We start from the raw sequence: 20,083 nt of genomic DNA, 5'->3' as shown, positions 1-20,083 counted from the left end.
TGCCTCTCATGTTAAAGCCTGGGAGTGGTCAGACTTGGACCAGGAGGTGTTCATGCCCGTTGCTGTTTACAGTTCTTTCCAGGTGGTGTGGAATCACAGCAGTTCTTGATCACCATGGCTATATGTTTTCCCTCAAGACAGTTTCCAGTTAACCAGTCAGACAGCTCGGCAGACCTGGTACAGGGGAAAGCCTTCGATTCACCCAAGCTTCATCATGTAGGCTGCTCTGTGTAGCTAAGCTAGCAGACGGCTTGAGTTCACTTTTACAGTTTAATTTCTTAGTTTTTCAGAAGGGAAGGCAGAAGGCAAGGACAGCCATTGACTACCTTGTTTGTTCATCACTCTTAAGTTGGTCTCGAATAACCAGGTCCCTATTTTACTTAAGTAGGTACCTTTTTCCCTACTATTTAAATGGAATGGAAATGAGAGAAAAGGGAAATGTGCAGATGCCTTAGTGAGTATATAAACAAATGTGATTTGTTGGCCCTTTTTCTCACCATAGCCTCCATATTCTGGGAAATTTGAATGGTAAGGCTAATTGTCTGAAAAAAAATATTAACTCTCAAGGTGAGATAATCCACAGAAATTCACAACCTCCAATCTTGAGATTAGTTGATAAGTGGTTGGTGCTAAGGTTAGTTACCTGATAAGTGGTTGATAAGCAAACACCAGTAGTTGAATAAATTGAGAGCAAGAAAACGTCATCTTTGCTTCTACTGATGGAGGCATGTTATTGGTTTCTCTGGGGCACTCTCCCTTCCTATGTAATAAGGTAACACCCTCCCATTCTTTCCTATAAGCCCACTGGGCCCAGCTTAGTGGGCCTTAGACCATCAAAACACATGGGTTCCAGGCATCTACATGGTTTCCCTCAGTTCAGGCTTCTTTAAGGTCTAGCACTTTATGGACTCATATTAAAGAAATGGGGAGATGTGCAGGAATTAGAAATTACCCTTTTCCCCCTCTTGACAGAATGCATAAATCAGGGGCGGCCTGTATACGGCAGGTGAAGTAGGGGGAGAAAAACATGAAGGCCAGGACTGGGACCCTGCAAACAGAACACTAAAAGTGTACACATTTCCCACGCCTTATTTTGCCTTCAAGAAGAAGAAAGGTGCAGGTGGATTAAAGTGGGCAAGGCTGGGCTATCAGGATAGATTTATGGGCTCTCTGCAGACACCAAGAACATGTTGATTTACAAATGTAAAACCCACTGATATTTACCACAGGTCATAGCTCCTGGAACGCCACATAGACTCTCCCTTGGAGCACAAGCCTGTTTGATCTTTATTGGCTTCCAAAGTCAGAGAAGAAGACATCACCAGCCCACAGCTTTTGCTATTTTGGCTCCCCAAACAGACTTCTAATAGTGCTGCTGCAATAAACTAGGCCCAGTTGTTGAAAGACATACGATTTGGAGGGAAATACTATTAATATTTTATATTATAGTCCACAAGACATGTGTCACTCTCTAAACACTCCTGTATGTCAGTTATAGGATCAGTCCGGTAGCAACACAAGAAACACGTTACACATTAGAGAGGCAACGATGGAGGAGCCTACATCTTACCTGATAACCACATTTAGACTTGACCCTAGCGTCTTGTCTATGAGTGTGGCTCCTGCTCTTTCTGGGAAGCCTCCAGTCCTTTTCTGAGCAGGCGTCTTCTATGGGACTATAGTAGAAAGATCTGAGAACTGAGAGTTTTCTGTAGGCAGTCAGCAAGATAGGAACAAATAAGCAGCTTTGACCCTGAGTGTGAATGTGATCACACTGACTTGACCCAACACAGCGCACACACTGCTTACTAATCCTTCACACTGATAAAATTTCTCTTTAATTTTATTGCTATTCCTCTCCACGAGAAATGTGCCTTTGCTTCCATTTTATAGACAAAGAACACAAAGTTCAGAGGATTTACACAGCCTATCTACACAGGACGTTTCAGAGAAGGCAGAAGATGCCCCTGAAAATGTTCTTTAAGTTTTGCTGGTTTGTTTTTCACAGAGATGTCTGAACAAGGTTCAAGGAATCAGAGATTGTGCTTTTATGCCTTGATCCCAACTCTCTAGTGTGGAGCTCCTGGCACTAAGTGGCCTTGGTCCAGGGAACACGAGCAGTATAACCAGATTAGGAACCACTTTGAAACTACTCTCTCTCTCTCTCTGTCTATGGTAAAGTTTCTGAAATATATGTTTCAGGTGGTTGGTCCATGAAACAGGGTAGGCTCTACTACACTGGCTAGGATGCGGCCTGGGTGACTCTGAGTTGCTCTGAGGGCCTCTGAGCTGCCAGTAGGAAGGCCCAAGTTCCATTAGCTAATGAGTGCATCTATCCAACCAGGCGAGTGGATGTTAGAATCGCCCCAGATGCTATCTTCAATGTTTAGCAGCAAGAATTCCAACTGAGTCAGAATGAAACTTTATTTCATTATACTTCCAGGTCTGGGAATGATGCCAGTGAACCGTTCTCCTTGACAGGTCTCTCATCACTTACAGCTCAAAGGCAAAGAAAAGTGAGCTCCAAAAGTGCCAGGCTATAGCCCTCCCTGTCAGATGGCAGCACCTCTCCAGAGCAGCTGAGCAAGAGGATGATAAAAGAGCTGGTACCACCTTATCTCTGAAGCCAACACTGATGAAAACTCCCCACTGGCTCCATTGCAAAGTCTTCGACAAGGCATGGAGCTGGAGAAAGGAGGACAGGAATTCAAAGTCTACGTTAGCCATAAGCCAATTCTGACCTCGGCTATAGCTGGCTTGGTTCTACATGAAGAAGGATTCTGAGGTTCATTGGAAAAGATGGCTAGAACCACTGAAATATAGGCCTAGAATGTTCAGAAATTTGATACCTATTTAGCATACACTTCATGAGATCTAAACTCTCCCTCACCCACATGAAGATGCTGGTGAAGATAGGCCAAAAACCTTGCAAAAGTTAGCTAATAATCTAGAGGCATAACCTGAGGCCTTAGGTTATACATTCCTATCTGTAGGAGCTTGTCTAGTCCTGGAAGTTAGTAGACCTCAAAACCTTGTAGTAGTTCCAAGATAGGTATTGTAATACTAATCATATGTTTGTGATAGACAGCTGTCTCTTAGAGCCTCTCTACTCACTTCAATCCCAAACCATCTATCTTTCATTCATGACCATTTAAGCCCTTGGCTTGGTCAAATAATAGCAGAAATAAGAAGCGACTTATTCTGCAATTCGATTAACCCCTACCCAAGGTTTCCTCTGTGTGGTCTGCCTGTGCTGCCACAGGGAAGAAGGTCCAGTCAAGCCACAGTGATACAGAGGTCAGAAAGAACACACACAGTTCACTTCAACAAACACCTGTTGAGTTGGAACACACCAGACATCCTCCTTGGGGACTCTGTCACATGCAGGAAATGGGGACGTTTGGAGAAGGATTCCCCGGGCTTGGAATGTTATTGCATTGTATGAAATTGTTGTCCTCTGTGTGTAAGGGTGACTAAAACTCCTTAGTAGAGCGAGCTCTGAGAGGACTAAGCTTAGAGGGAGCTCCTTCCTTCCAGTTGATGGATGCGGGACGTTTTTCGGGTGCTGAGAATAAGCTAAGGAGGCTTCTCAGCATGATTTTTACCTTATTATGAGAAAGTCTGACGACTAGATGTTAGTTTTACATTTAAACTGTCTTTTGGGAGAAGACAGAGATATAGAAAACTATCTGCTGAAGGCAAGAAGACCAACTCAATAAAGACATTATTTTTCAGCTAAGCAAACTGCAGGACTGGAAAGGAAGAGAGAAGCTAAACTGCTCCTGGTTTTCACTTCTGTTCACCTTTGTAAAGAATTACTGGTTTGCCGCAGAGTTACTTCCTCAACAATGGTTTGCATAGAATCGAAGTGAAATTCATGCATTCTTTCCTAAATTGAGAAATGCTACAGTTTGAATGTGTCTACTAAAGTTTCTGTTAAAAATCTTAATCCTCTAATTCAAATGTTGATGTTCCTGGCCCCGGGGAAGTAATTCAGGCTAGGTAAGGATGTAAGTGGGAGGAATGGCAAGGCAGAATTGACCTTGTATGCTCTCTCACGCAATGGAGAGCTTACCAAATGCTGGCACCTCACTGAACTCCTACTCTCTACAGCTGTGAAATTTATTTCTTTTCATCATGAATTACCCAGTCTTGGGTGTTCTGTTGTAATAGCAAGAAAAGCACTAAGACAAGGGAGGTAACATTAAAGTACAAGGTTAATTTATTTAAGGACTGAAAAATGCTATAGAAGGAGTGATTGTTGACTTTCCTCAAAAGGAAGGGGCATACTATCAAGATGTAGCTACAGGACAAGTTTGCTATAGGAACTGATAATGGAAATGCTTATACATGTTTATGAATGCTAAATGCAAGTCTCTGTTACCAGAGGAGTCTTCCAGACATCTCACGGAGAGTACAGATACTATAGCACAATGATGGTCTCGCCGCAGCAGGAGGCCCGGTGTCTGCTCAGAGTGCTCCGCGGCTCCAGATTACAGTCTGCGTGTGGCCACAGTGTTGTGGGGGCTACCATGACTGTGCATATAAACCTCCACTTCATTTGATTCTGGTTAGTTCCAACGAAAACAAGAAAATAAGCAAGTAAACACGCATCAGACACACAATTCAGTTACCAGGAAATGTGTGTGGAATAACTTACACAGAGATCCACTTTCCCCACTAAAAATTTTATGAAGTGAAAACCAAAAACAACAGTGAAACTTCAATGCTCAAATTGAGCTAGGCTGTACGATTTCACAAAGATCCAAAGACCTAACATGAAAAAATTCAGTATAAATATTTTGCTAATAATTTTATAGTTATACTAAAATGACAAGTCAGACATAATAATGGGTCCAGAAATATCTTACTGGAACTACCTGGCCTACTTTTTAAGGTAATTATGAAAAACTTGTAATTTATATATAACTTGCATATACTTAGTATCAGAGAATACTGGTCCATAAAGAGATCTGTCAACATCCACACACACCTACTATGCACAGTAGAATGTGTACAATATTAGGCATGCACAGCAGCTAGCCCAAGTTTGTTAAACAAACCCCTATAGACTCCCATCCCAATTGGCACTGCAGGCTTCTTCCTGGGTACTGCTCTTCTACTGCTTTATATGTTGAATGGAAAATTCTGACAAGACCAATAGCTTTTCTTCCTGGTAAACAAACCCCCTTTCTTTCATATTTTATTAATGTATTTCCACTGTGAATGTCAGTTTATAAATCAGAAGTGGAGATGCTTTGTGGGTGTGGTAGTGGAAGATCCATCTGCCCCCTCAGCTCTACAATAACCAAGCAGCCACGAACTCTCTCTGTGGAATGTGTTTTATCAGATGATTTTGTCAAATGATTTCCAAGGATAATCTTCTATGGAACCTTGGTTGCTTCATCAGTGGATCTGTGCAATTACTGTAGGAAGCTGAGTTTTCGATTGGGCTGGTGACTTCTACTCACAGGTCTTCAGAGAGCTTGGGAGCTCAGCTGATTCCCATGCATAGGTCAAGCACAGCCACAAGCTTCCTGTTCCATCCTTACAACTGTTCTGACCACCGCAAGTCAACCCTGGAATACACAAACTAAGACGAGATGGGCAACACTAAGGCCCTACAGCTCTCCCCGACAGCCAGGTAGAGCACAATTCCTGCCTCGGCAAGTCCAGTTAAGTGTGTGCAGCAGTAGCTGGGCACTGTATGATGATATGAGGGGCTAACCAAAGGGGCACTCAGGGACCACTCTTGCTTAGCTTGAATGTTTCTTCTTTAATAAAATTATTAGTACTTCACTCAGCCATCTCACAGTGCCCTTTGCATTTGATTTAAATAATTGCAATGATTGTTTAACTCAGTTATCAACAGACTGACTCCAACCAGACAGATTGGCAAACTGACACTTTTCCCAATCTACTCACTATCTTTCCATCTATGAATGTAGCACCCAACAAAACAGTGTGCTAAACCAGGAACTTGCCAGTTTTTAGAAGAATAAGCAGGTCCAGTTTTGTAACATCTTGCTGGCTCAATATCTTCATCTATGAAATAGGCATTAAAAATAGTTCAGGCTGGGCATGGTGGCATACACCAGGAATCCCAACACTCTGAAGTCAAGGGTAGGTGACTTGCTGTGAGTTCTGGGTCAGCCCTGGGCTACAGAGAAAAGGAGACATTGTCTCTACTCTCACATACCCCAAAAAGTACAGTTAGGCCCCTGGGATGAGATTACTATTATTATAATTTTGCTAAATGGACATACTATTACACCACCCTCTTACTTTGTCTATTCCCAGAGTTAATGCAACTCTTTGTTCTTATCAGAGAAATTTCTTTAGGCAATGGGTGGCAAGTCATGCAGAAATTCACAACTGACCTAAAGGATGTGAATGAGTGTCAGTGGAGTTCTCATCCACAAACAGAATATTCTACTTCTGTATCACTTCCCCACCAGGCTCAGGTACATTGAAGAGGGAGAAGACAGATCGCAAAAGCCACAGATCATAGAGAAACAGTATCTTCCAGACACCCTAAGATCCAACACTGTGCATGAGCTCACAGAGGTAGCTGTGCTTGCCTGCAGAAGTCCTTCAGACGAGCAAGCCAGTCAATGGATGGTGGAGGGGCTCGTGAGCCCAAATCCCTAACTGAGGCGCTATACACAGCGGATGGCTTCTGGGGTCAGGGAGTCAGTTTTCTTTAAGGATGTGGTACCTAGTCGGTTGACCATACTCCAGCGGATGGCTCCACACTCATGAGTATGTGTGCAGCACAAAGTGGATTCAGCGGGTTACTAAAAAAAAATCCAAAGAGGAAAGGAAGTTGGGAGAGATTAGAGAGGTCAAGGGTGGATCTGGGAGGAGTTAGAGGGAGAAGTGGGGATTGAATATGATCCAAGTACAGTGTATGAAATTCTTAAAGAATTAAAATATAGTACAATAGTCAGGAGTACTGTGAAGATCCCATTATTCTTTTAATTTTGAAGCACCTAACTGTACTGAACATACAGTGACAGTCACAAGTTAGGAGCACATTGTGGATAATTTTACAACAATTGCCGGGAAATGTGAAAATTCTTGTTCAAACTCTTAATACTTAATTTCAGGGATAAAATCCAATATATTCATATTTACTTAGGCTCCTACTAAACAGTAAGTGAATTTATTGTATTTTATCCTCACCTTTATCTTTCCAGGATTTCACAGGCTACAGACAGCAGCAGGAAGCAATGGAAAGCAGCTTTCTCTTTCAGGACTGAGCAGACTATTCACAAGGCACGGTCCTCACACTAACACCAAGGGAACAACTGAGGTGCAAACTCCAAGAATCTGGTTTGTCAACCATTCGCGAAGCTCAGGAGACAGAAAACCATCGTGGGCATCAGATCCAGGGCCTCATGGACAGTAAGCAAGCTATCTGCCTCTGAGCTGCAGCCCTCGCTATCTTCAAGACTTTTAATTCTAACACGGGCTGACAGTATGGAGAATCTCATTCAGAAGCCAATGTTACTGCCAACACCAGTAAGGCTGAGGGAGATGCGGATACAGTGGGATTTAGTGCTCACATTTAGAAAACAAAGAAGTTGATGGGGACTTTGTGCATAAAAAAATGGTTTGCTATTCCCATGAAAGAGCTTTCCTCCTCCTCAGAAACTGCTTGTTATCAAAGCGTGAGAGAATTATGCATAATATATTTTCTTGGGGGCAGGTAGGAGGTTCAAGGCTTTCATGTTCTTAAAGAGTTCCAGGGACCAAAAATAGGCTGTGAACTACACTTTTAGAGTTGTTTGAAACATTTTTACTTCATCCATAAAAGGCTGCTTTTGCTTGTTTGTTTTTTCTCTCGTTCTTGCCAACAGGTGCCAGCGTTTTCCTCACAGACAGTGACACTACTGGGGGAAGAGAAGGGGCAAAAAGTGGATGGGGCACCATTCCAAGATGACTGTTCCTGAATAGGTATCCACAAGCCAGCAGACTTCCTCAAAACCGTGCATGCACTGGAGTGGGCGGCAGAGTGAGAAGCTTCGGGAAGAGTTCACTTGCAGAGAAACACACTTCTATCTAGCACGTCTATCAGGTGAAAGACTCAATGCCTCTCACCACCTGGAGCCTCTTGGGACCACAGGCCAGCCTGCATGTCTACAGAGGATGTCAGCTAAGGAACAGGTCACTGCTCTGGTAGATGACCAGGTCTACAGTGCACTGTCACCCACAGTCAAGAATTCCTCCCCAGGACCAGCCTGCAGGAGGCTGAGGGAGAGAGCAGATCTACCTCATCCAGGAGCCCCTCCCAAGTCCCAGACAGCCAGAGCCTGCCTAGTTCTTTGTTTCTTTACCAGTTCATCACAGATTCCCACTCAGGACACAACAGATTCTATTTTAGATCCATCTGAAGAGCCACGACCCTCTCCAAGCAAAAAAAAAAAAAAAAAAAAAAAAAACAAAAAAAAAAAACACTCTTTATAAGGGTCCAATCAATGCACTCCCATGCACCCCTGTTTCACACGATTTTCTTTATAAATTCAATGATCATGCTTTCTCCTCCCACCCCCATCCCCATAAAAGATTCCAAAGATACTATAGCACTTTTCTCACATAAGATAGAAAATCACATTCTTATAAAACATGACAGTGATGAAGCCTCAAACATCAGAGACAAGAGAACAGATCTTAGGCAGAGATGGAGAGTCAAGTTCAACCTCCGCTCTCTGCATCCAAGCTGAAGGAAACACCTTCTCTCTCACGCTTGCCAAGATCATAGCTCCTGTGCAATTCTGCATTGTGCCTGGGCGTCCTCCTGACACCTATCTTTTTAAGTTTGTGGCTAGGAGGTCTGCCAGGGCAGTGACCTCTCCTCTCTCTGTGCTGATCTTCACCACTTATTTACAGTATTGTTCGCTTGTCTGTCTGTGACTACTGAATATTAAAAATGTTGTCACTAGTGTCAGAAATTTAAACCCCAGGGAGCAGAGTATTAGCTCAGAGCACTCCACGTCTGGTCCAGAGCCAAGGTCTAAGCGTAACTTTGCAAACCCCCTGGGTTTCAGAGGGCTGGAGAGATGTAACACAGAGCCCTTTCACACATGCTTTCTGGCTGCTAAAATCTTCCTGACTGCATCTCAACTCATCTCTGAAATTGATTTGGGAAAGCTCATTTCCATTTGGACGCTGGTTTCCTGAAAGGGGGTAAGGACATGACCTAGCTCAGTCGCACATTTCTGAAACTGAGAACAGCGCTGCACAGAGAGGAGATGCTTCCTTCTGCGGCCAGGGGTCTGAAGAGTGACAGACCGTTCTCATAACGTCCCTCTTCTCAATGCAAGCGCTAGCTATACCACCTGAGAGCTTCGAGCCCCATGCCCGCACTGTTCTCTCCCTTGCAGCATCATGCAGGGTTAATTTTTACTAATTCAGTTTTTCCACACATTTTCTTCTAAATGAACCAATACCCAGGGAGACCGGCCAGAACTCCACTCCTCACGCCAATCCTAACTAGATCGCCAACATCCAAATATAATTTACAATCAACTACAGATCCGACCAGGAGCAAACAAAGCATGCAGCCTTTTGAAACAGTCGCCCACATCACGGGAACCCTTGCATGGGTTTCCTTCCATGTGCTCCCTCCAAGCCGGCTTTCTAGGCAGACAATAGAACAAAGCTACATTCTATTTCAGCCTGCTAATACCAGTGCACAGATGTGTAAGACAGAGGTTTACTCACCAAGCGTCCATAAGTCCATCTTCCCCAACAGCACACACTGCTTCTAAGCTGCTGCCACAGATAGGACTTAGAGTCGTGCCCCAGAAGGACACTGTGCTGGAAGACCAGATGGCTCCCCAGTAAGCTTGTTCAAGAAACAGGTTTCCAGTTGAGCCATGTGAACAGAGACCCGCTGCACACCTTCGAATGGAATACGCTCCGAGTCCAGAAGAATAAGCATGTAGCTTTGCTTATGTTTATGGAGCTGAAGCCCAGGGGTGCTCCGATTGGCAGGAGTTGTGGAAAGATCAGCCAATCAAAGGGAGCTTCCATTTCAGGGAAACTCCTGCTCATTTATTTAGCATCTTCAGAGATCATCGGCTTTTCTGGGAAGAGCTTTTCTCTGATCTGATACTATAACAAGGAAAAAGATCACTTGTAATTTAATTTCCTACAATCTTTGTCAAGACACAGATAGCTCTCTTTCTTAGTCATTTTCAATGCCTCTCTGCCTTTTCCTATAAAGGACTTAAGAAAGAGAGGGAAAGAAGAGGAACAAGAAGGAGCTGGAGATAGTTCACATTCATCAGCCTCCACCTTGGTGGGAAGGAGGGTGGGGGGAGTGCCAGGGCTCAATAATTACTGATTCTGTTGCCATGGAAACAGACTGGCTGCAGTGAGTTGGATTCGTGTAGAACATCTGCTGCCAGACCCATAATCAACTGCAATCTCATCTCTCCCCCCCCCTCTACTTTTATTTGATTGTAATGCATTCTTCCACCTTCCCCTCACATACAGTTTCTAGACAGAAATGCTACGCAACTGCCTTGCTTTGTAAAATACGGCGTGAGCATTGGGGATGCTCACACATCCAGAAATGCACACAGAAAAGAAGCGTTCATCCCAGCAGGGGTCCCACGAGAGGATCCATACTCTGATTCCTGCTCAAGATGCTGATGAACCGAAACAGCTTCTAACCTAACTGAGATCCATAGAAACTTCTGACTTAACAAACGGGTGAAATATCTTTAAGAAATAATTACTACCTAATAGTCCTGGAAAACCTCAAATAAAAGTTTGTAATGGTGTCTCTCACAAAGCATTACCTTGGTGCCTAGAAAGCCTTTAAATATTGTGATGGTTGAACCAGAAGAATTGTGTGCACACGGAGTCTTAGACTAAGCTCTGTATTAGCGTTAGCATTTCACCAATGCACCCCAGACAGGAGTGACCTCCCTCAATTTTCTCAGCACATTTTCATTCCTCTCATTTATTCCCCTTCTGCTTGCTTTAAATTCTCCTGGTTGCATGCAAGGCATGATCAGAATTAATGTCAGATTCTGCATGTGCTGCTGTCTTTTTCATTACCAGCAGGGGCCGCCACTGAGCAATAAATGGCTGCAAGAATGGCCCTGTCAGGTTCCTTCCAGAGTGGAATCTTAGACATCAATCTCTCATATACATGTCTGTATATACAGAAAATAACAACCATGAAAAAATAAAATCTATGCTATGACATGCATGTCTACATATATATATATAGCTATATATATATGTATATATGCTAAGATCTAAGCAGATCTGCTGTCAATAGCATCATCAAACCCTTAAGAAAAATTGTCTATTCCATAAAGTTCATTGCAAGTATGAGACCTCTGTGGTTAATGACACAAAGCATGTTTCTGATAAGGCTGATACTGAGACAACCCACTGCATATCTCTGGCTCTGTGAATCAAGGTGACTTACCTACTCAGCACCTATCCTCTGTACCCAATGAACAGTAGCTCAGAGCTCCCTCGGCTCCTACTGTGAGAGTGACAACTGGCCCAAATGCCACGCCATCCATTCCCTGGTGTTCATCTCTGCCCCACAAATCACAACACTGGATTTACTCCTTGAAGACTATATGTCCCATATCCCACTGTCTCTTTTGGTCACCGTGCACTTAGGAAGGAATTCTCACCAAGTTCTGCTTGTCAGATACCCAGCTCCAATACTGGCAATATCCTTCACTGTTTTCAGATTTCTGGTGCCATGGACCGTGTAGCTTTTCTGGTAATCACCTCGTTGAAAACATCCAAATATTCATTTGCCACGCGGAAATATTTTATTCCACCCAGATCCTCCACCAAACAAAATCCATTTTTTTTCCAGCAGCTATTGACTGTGTCAGGAAGGCAAGTGACACCCTAAGTGACAAGGCTTCTGCCCTGCAGCTCTTGGTCTTGAGCACAGCAGACTAAGACACAGGGCAGTGGACCTGTGGTGTATGGGCAAGATATGAGCATATGTGCAATGGGCACAGACAGCAGGTTGGACCTAGTGAGATCAGGAAGTAAGTCCTGGAAGTGACGCTATCTGATCTGAGCCAAATCCAAAATCTTAAAGCCAGTAAACTGGAGGGGAGAGGAACTGTATTTCAGATATGAGGTGTGTGGCGTCTTGTCTGGGGCAAGGCGAGTAATCAGAGTCCTAGCCACTAGGCGAAAGCTCAGGTTTTATCCTGTAAGCAATGATAATCAGTTGTGGTACTCCATTTAAGTGACTTCTTGCTCACCAACATATCAACTTGAAAGATCCCTTAGTTGAGCTTAATGATATATTAACAGTCTATCAATGCGATTGAAGTAGTCTATTCTACAATATTCTTAATTTGTTGGCTTAGCCTAATGGACATGACAAAGCTCCAGGAAACATCTTAAGCATTTCACCTGGGTTAACCGATTTAGTCCTTACTACAACCCTGAGAAATATTATCACCATTATTACACAGGTGAGTGAACTAATAAGGTAGAATTTGAACACAGCTGGGATTTGAACCAAAGGATTCTGGTTTCAGTCTTTATAAATGTGCTCCGTGACAAACATCTGTATTACATTGCAGACTCCTGGGCTTTATTGCTTCTTCTAAACCAAAACCTCATGAACAGGATCCCAAGAACTCCAGAGGATTCTTAAAAACAATTCAGTTTGAAGATCACTGCAGACATACTTGTACAGAGGAAAAGATGAGCAGTCTTCAGTGTATGCTATACAAAAGGGCATTATTTTGAGAATGGTGTGTGTGTGTCTCACTTTTTCAGGCCATCTCCAAAGACCCATTCTTACAAGGACAAGGTCAACTTTATTATGGAGACTATAACTTCCTGTAGCAATGTGGGACTCAAAATTAACTCGGGCGATTATTCAGCACACTACGGTACTCAGTAGCTACTGTAGTGAACAGGCTTATGAAGAAGCACTGAGGCTTCTAAATGCCTCATTTGCCAGGTGGAGGGGTTTTTACAGCAACCAGTAATGAGCCTGGTAGATCCTGAAGTTACAGAAAGTAAGTGAAATGCTGTAATCACTTCGAGCAACATTATTCCCCCAAGAAACTAAATTTTGAGTCAAAATGTAAAGCTGGTCTGCTAATATTTTTAAAGCTGCAGTCCCATGTATTCCTTCTTGTTTATTTAGTCAAAGGTGACCAAAGTACATCCTTTGACTAGCCTACTTACTCACAGATCTAATTTAGAAAAATAACCAGGCTCTCTGATATCTCGAGAGGGACTTTTCCTAAGAAATAGTCACCAAGGAAACTTCCATGACTTCCTGTGGAGTCCTGTCCAGTAGTCCTGGACATAAGATCACAAGACGGATGGATACTCTGTTTAGCTCCCTGGGTCTTGGTAGTTCTCTCTAAGCTGGGAGATGGAAGAGCATCATAATTAGAGGTACCGGGTATCTCGGTGAATTCAAAGACAACTCCTTCTACTCAGCTATGCACTGAGCCAGTGATCTTTGCTCTGTTTTGAGTAAGCAATACCACTTCCCTAGTTCTGAATGTTCCCAGGCAGATTTTATGCTTAATTTATTTCCAGAAACATGATTGTTTAATGTATTACAGATACCTTTGTAATGCTGTTAAACTCTGTTAGGTGATAAACTGTACTTTTCCCCCCACAAAAATACAGTAATTGCTACAGAATGTTTTCTAAACTGACTATTCAAATTTACAAAAATAAAAAATAAAACAAAAAAACTGATACTTGTTCCATTAAGCATCAAAAAAGGAGAAAGATGATTTTATTTACTTCATTGCAAAGAAGTAACAGTACTAATAACCAATCCATCTGTTTTCAAACTCTTGGTCGAAAACTTGTTGCTTCTATACCTTCAGCATCTACTTCATCCAGATGCACTTGAATCATGACAATGAACATGGTGATGATGACCTCACAGTGAAAAATACAGTTCTGCTACATGGTTTTTTTCTTTGGCTGGCTGGGTCTCTCTATAAAATCTTGAGGGTCATGTCGAGCTTCAGTGAAATTCCAAATAGTGTGTATGTATTTTTCAACAAGTTTACCTGCAACTGCATCTTTATCTTCTCAAGACACCTCTCTTGTATACACACCACACACTACGAACACACCACAATCTATATACATCACACACACATACTGTATACATACATACCAAATACACACCAGATACACACCACATACACATACACACCACATACTACACACACACCACAATCTATATACATCACACACAAATACTGTATACATACATACATACCACATACACACCAGATACACGCCACATACACCACAGACACACACACTTCACTTCTAAAACACAACCATGCTGACTACAGCTTAGACTAGTCCATGTGTATAAGGCTCTCTGGTCAGAAATGGAGACGCCTCCTAAATGAAGGAAGGCAAAGTTACTACTGACTCAGTTTACCTCATTCCAGAGATATGAGAGATAAAGCTGTCCAGTCATTTGGGCTGAGTAGTATAATAATGTGATTATTTTGCATAATATATTTGAAATACAAAACATATGCAAAATCTTAATTGAACAAATCAGAGTAACTTTTTTCCTCAGGAGAACAAGATCAATAACTGCCTGCAGAATTATTCTACACAAGGATAGCTGCTTGCCGTCTCACTGACACGGAAAGACAATCATAAACAGAACATACAAAACCTGACACTCCGCCACTGTATCATGAGGTGCCAGTCCGGTAAGCTCTTTGTGACAGGGCCAGACATCCAGAGGGGCACAAAACCAGCAGCAAATGAAGGTGCCCATTTCCACAAGCTAACATCATAAGGTCTCCGCTTCCAAACGGAGAGAGTGAGGTTCAACACATTTAAGCGCCTTGTTTTCAACCTTGTATCTAGAGTTGGGGATTTTCAGAACAAAGACTCCAAAATCTGTCTGAGGAGATAGCATGACACTGTCACACAAGCCGCCAGAGCGGGATAGCTCCCACTGCATCGAAGGCCGAGTTACTCAAAATACGGCAATAATCTGGTAGTATTTCTTCAGACTTTGCTATAATGTTTTTTCCCATGAAAATGCCCAAAGTGTAGGCAAATTCTACAAATGCTGTCAAATAAAACCAGATACACAAAATACAAAACCATTTTAGAACCCACACCTTCCTTCATTCCTCTCCCGAATGACAGGTGATTTCCACTCGCGGGTTAGAAGGCAGGTATGGGACCTTTGGGACAAGGCAGGCTTGACGGGATGGAAGGGACTGACCTGAGGAACATGCGAGAACGGAGGGGAGGACTGTCTGGTGTGACACATTTCTAACAATCCTGGGTGTCTTGGAAAGGAAAGCTGGGAAAATTCAGAGCTCAGCATCTTGCCAATTCAAGTTTTCCAAACATGCCAGGGAAACACGTTCCAGAATTGAATGCTGGAGAGAACCGTGCCAAAGGAGAAATGAAAATGCCTAAATTCTCAGTTCAATATTCCCAAGCATGTCCCCAGTAATATGGTGGCAACAAGCTACTGGGTCAACAGCAGGCTATTCTATCATGATGCAAAACGGAATCGGTCTCTGTGCCATTGTGAAAAGGGGGTTTTGGGGGCTCTTACCACACTCTTCTCAGTTTTCAGGCCTTTGTGGAGTTCATCTTTCCTAACCCTCAAACACATCAATCTCACATGGAAGTATTTCCGTCTTGAGAAAGAAAACACTAGTTTTTGATATTCTCATCCTAAAAACTAATTTCATCCAAAATGTTAAAGATTAAATCTTGGCTACTCTGTTTCATCAAATTTGTAAGCACTAGAGGCTACTGCTTCCTTAGACTTTGCCGTTTGGGTTTGAAAGGCACATCAGTAGGCCAAACGCGACATATCCTGATCCTGTTGCTGCATCTGAGTAGGGTACAGTAGGCCTATGGGAAGGATGACCAGAGCGAAACAGAAGAGGAACAAGAAAATGGAGCAAGAGAGTAGACTCCTTCACCCAGCAGGTAAAGACTAGTGCAACATGCAGGAGAGAGTTAGCCAACCAGAATCAGAGAAGCCACGTGGGAGATGGAGACAATGCGGATGGGTTTGCGACAGACCCAACAGTTCTTCAAAGAAACACAGCGGGCTGTGTGCATAGGGGTACCACATAGAGCAAAGATGTCACCTATGGGATTCTAAAGGGACATAGAAACAGTTATTTTTATTTTAACCTTGGGTAATGAAAAAGTGGCTTTCTCAGAAGTTAGCACTGTTACAAACATGTGTCTGAAGTTGCAATGAATAGCAGCAAGAACTCTCAGCACACTAGAGACGTGATCCCAACAGTGTGCTTGGCCGCAGCTAAGCACTGCTGCCCTCACAATGATGGGCTGATTGATCTCAGCCCCAATCCTTCCCCATCAACTGCTTCCAATAGCCATATGTCTTCAAACTGTCCCCCACCCACTTTCAGCTAAAGGCACCTGTGAGCCACGCCCCCTGGACAAATCATCTTGACTAGGTACTCCCAGCCTTCCCAGGGAACAGGCCCTACAACCTTCATTAACAGAAGTTAAATTCATATAAAACATAATCTTTTTATCACTTTGCTACTTGCTTGCATATTTAAGTTTCCAACTTCAGAATGTGGTTAAGTTGATGATACAAATAAAAAATTGGTCCCAAGAGCAATATGCAATCCACTAATACGCAGGACAAAAATGTTCCTCTGCTCTGTCAGGTCCTCCCAGGGAGAATATCAAGCGCGGTTTCCAAATAGCTTGTCTACAGTTCTAGCAGCTCCCTGGCAGGCACGAGAATTATGGCGCAAATAGTTCAAATAATCACCAGTGTTGAATCATGGATAAATGTTCTTGCTTGGGCTGCTGTGGAATCTATTTTATACTAGACATCTAGGCTCTTCGGAAAGTACACTGAAAAAATATATCTCAACAAAAACTTCAGTCTGGGGTAAGGCAACTGGTCTTAAACTAATATTTAGAAAGCACTAATAGCATGCATTCATGTTCTGGCGTGTGCTTCTTTCAAGTCTTCAGAGTTGGTTAATTTTTCCTCATGTATTCCATTGTATTTCATTTTTCCCCAGCCTCTCATAGACTTGTTTTTTGCCCAATGAGCTCTGAGTCATAGGCCAAAGCTCTCCTAAAGGTAGTACTTTCTGTATCTTTGGGTCATTTCCGTATAATGTATATGCTATTGCTTTGCCCATTCTGTGAGGTTACATCCACCCAGAGCTACCCCGGGTACCCTTGAGAACTCAATTTATTATCTAAACCCCAGGAATGCCTCTAAGTGCCAGATGGAGGATGCTTCAGCCATGATACGGATTGTTCTGCTCATCGTCATGGACACTGAGGAGACGAGGATCTCTGAGAGCATCCTGGTGACTCATGGCTTGTCTTCCCTGCCTCCTACTCCCACTGCTGCGCTCCAGCCTGAGCAGGAGGAGGGTGTTCTGGGAAGCACTCCTGCCCATCCCCCACCACGGAAACCCAGCGGTGTCCTTTCCTCCGACACTTGCTCATCTGCTTAGTGCTTCCTTCCAGTTAGTGAATAGATTTTGAATCCAGTCGCAGATGACTTCTGATTTTAGCATCAATCAGTTTCAGGATAAGATGCCAGGCACTGGCTGAGCTACTCTGACCAGGCTGTATTTCACATAATAATCAACAACTGTAGTCAAAGTTTAACATGGAGGACTAAGATCAAGAAGCCCCCTAAGACTCGCAGAACCACTGATGGGACCACCCCTGTAGCCTGGTAACAATTCTGCACCCACAGAAACACACGTTTCCTTTTTCTAGAATGAAGAGCATGCATATTTCATGCAATTGTAATCTTGGAATAAACTAAAAAATAAACACAGTGAAGAAGAAGTCCTTGTTAAAATCACTTAATCGTTTATGTTTTGACATAGTTGATATGTATTTTTGCATCCTGTGTCCTATATTCCTCTTACATAAAGTGTTTTCTGACATTTAGATAGTCACAAAAACTCTGAATGATGGAAAATCCTAACATCATATACTTGCTGCTGTATGGGGGGCACTTTTCTGTTTTTCCCTTGAAGTCATAGAGATATAAACAACTGTGAACACACCCTTGTTTCACTGTCACTCCGCCCACCACACACATGACCCTCGAGTTCTAAAGACCTGCTTTGTAGTGGAGACCGTCAGGTGCTGGTTTATTTCCTAACAAGAACTTTATCTCTACAGACTTTTGAAAGGTTTAGTGAAATGTCAAGGTTTCTGGCAACACACAGCAAGGGGTTACCCATGGTCCATGATGGTTTGCCAAGGACAAAAAATAATGCAGCTCATCTTTCGTTTTTCGGGAACTTGTGGTGTTCCAGGAAGCCAACCGCTTAACCAGCTGGTGGCCCTGATCCTCGGTCGCACAGTGATGTGTGGGGTGTGAGTATGCTTGTGAACCTCCCAGCTTCCGTTCTCCTTGAGGTCACAGGCCAGTGCAGATCAAGAGGCTTTTGTCAGGTAGTAAATTCCACAAATGAAAATCTAGAGGTTTTTTAATACGGAATAAGATCTTTATCTTTTCATCCAGAAATACCAATCTCCCCCTCCCCGTCTTCAAGGAAACCATCACCACTAAGAGGCAGACTTTCCAGTCCTGTTTTTGCCTTTCACTTGTTGGCTTGATCTGTTCAAGTGCTGTAAAGTACCTGTGGAAGTAGTATCAGTCTACTGAAAAACAGAAGCGTTTATTAGCTCCTATCCTCATCAATTTCATCCAACTTAGTCAATATCTGTTGACCATTTAGACCATTTATAACTTTTATTTTGCTTTTTGTTATATATCATGGGGTAAAGAAGTAAGAATTGGTTCTCTAGAATAGAGTTCAGAAGAAGAGGGCAGAAAGAAAGGCTAGATAATTGTGTCCAACCTGAGACTGTTTTCTTTACTTTTTGGAATTCTACAGTGGAGTTTCAAGGTGGTTTGAGGTGGGTCAGGAGTGTTGTGATCCTCCTTTGAACCAAAGACAAAAAAAAAAAAAAAATGAACCTATGGTTGTGTATTCAGTGCAGCAAGACAAAAAAAAAAGTTAAGGCGTAGAACACTGGGGCAGAAGGATTGAAAGCTCAAGAGCTCTTGGGCTACAGAATGAATTGAAGGCAAATTTGGACAATTTAGTAAGACGTTAGAATGAAAAATAAAGATGGACTATGAATGTAGCTTAGTAAGGGATTCCTAGCATGTGCAGGGCCCTGGGTCCAATCCCAGCACATTACAACCAAAACTGCATATATTTCAGTTTTCATTGCCTGCCTCAATGAGAGGGCCTGCAGAAACTGAAAAGTAGGTATCAAAATAAATAAATAAATAGATGGATAGATAGATAAATGAAAATTAAAAAGGATTGAGACGGTTTTGACAGCTAGGAGACCATGGACAACAACAGAGATTTGGAAGTGCGAAGAATACTTAAGCAAAAATCAAGATAATAAATTGTAGGCTAGCCAGGGCTGTATGACTTGACACTGTTTAGAAAGTGTTTTGGGACAAAAGTCCAGTTTTGCTACAGTACAAGAGAGGAAGCTGAAGTGTTTGAGGATTTAGTGGGGTGTGTGTGTGTGTGTGTGTGTGTGTGTGTGTGTGTGTGTGTACCATGTGCTTGCCTGGTGCCTATGAAAGATAGAGCAGGGTGTCATATCCCCCGGAACTATGGTTAGAGATGGTTGTGAGTCACCATGTGGATATTGGGAATAGAACCTGGATACTCTACAAGAAAGCCAAGTGCTCCTAACATCTGCGCCATCTCTCTAGCCCCTGAAGAGTTTTGAAGGTGGTGAGATAGCTATGGATCGTCCAAGTCCAGATTCAGGAAACAACAAAAGGCAAACACAGTCTGCAGAAGACATGGAGACTTCTGCAGAGTCACAGCACCAGATGGCAGATGGCCCTTTCTCAGATACTGGCAGTTGGTAGGATTGGAGACCCCCTAGGAAGGAGAAGTAAGAGTCAGAGACCATTCCAGTCAAGGAAATGGATAGGTCAACCAAGGGGCTCTTAGAGTTAGAGAACACTAAAAGCCAGATGGGACGAGAACAAAAATGACAAGACTCATATTTGACTTACCAGCTGGAG

The 20,083-nt window shown here is 42.9% G+C and overlaps 1 protein-coding gene across 5 annotated transcripts in view; it reads right to left on the bottom strand.

The window, feature by feature from the left end:
* Elmo1 (engulfment and cell motility 1) overlaps positions 1 to 20,083 on the bottom strand; it is a 535,377-nt gene that overhangs the window by 128,224 nt on the left and 387,070 nt on the right. The window contains exon 1 of one of the 5 annotated variants that reach the window (XM_041645697.1): positions 9,727 to 9,943. The exons of the other annotated variants lie outside the window; for them this stretch is intronic. The gene's annotated coding sequence lies outside the window, so the exon portion shown is untranslated. Of the gene's footprint in view, positions 1 to 9,726; positions 9,944 to 20,083 lie in introns of those variants that run through there. 5 annotated transcript variants of the gene reach the window in all.

This window comes from Microtus oregoni, unplaced genomic scaffold, assembly GCF_018167655.1.
Source record: "Microtus oregoni isolate MIOR12 unplaced genomic scaffold, Mior012 000115F_ref0000277, whole genome shotgun sequence".
In the NCBI taxonomy this organism is placed as follows: domain Eukaryota; kingdom Metazoa; phylum Chordata; class Mammalia; order Rodentia; family Cricetidae; genus Microtus; species Microtus oregoni.
Note: the sequence above shows the minus strand (reverse complement) of the source record. Positions and strands in the feature narration are given on the sequence as shown.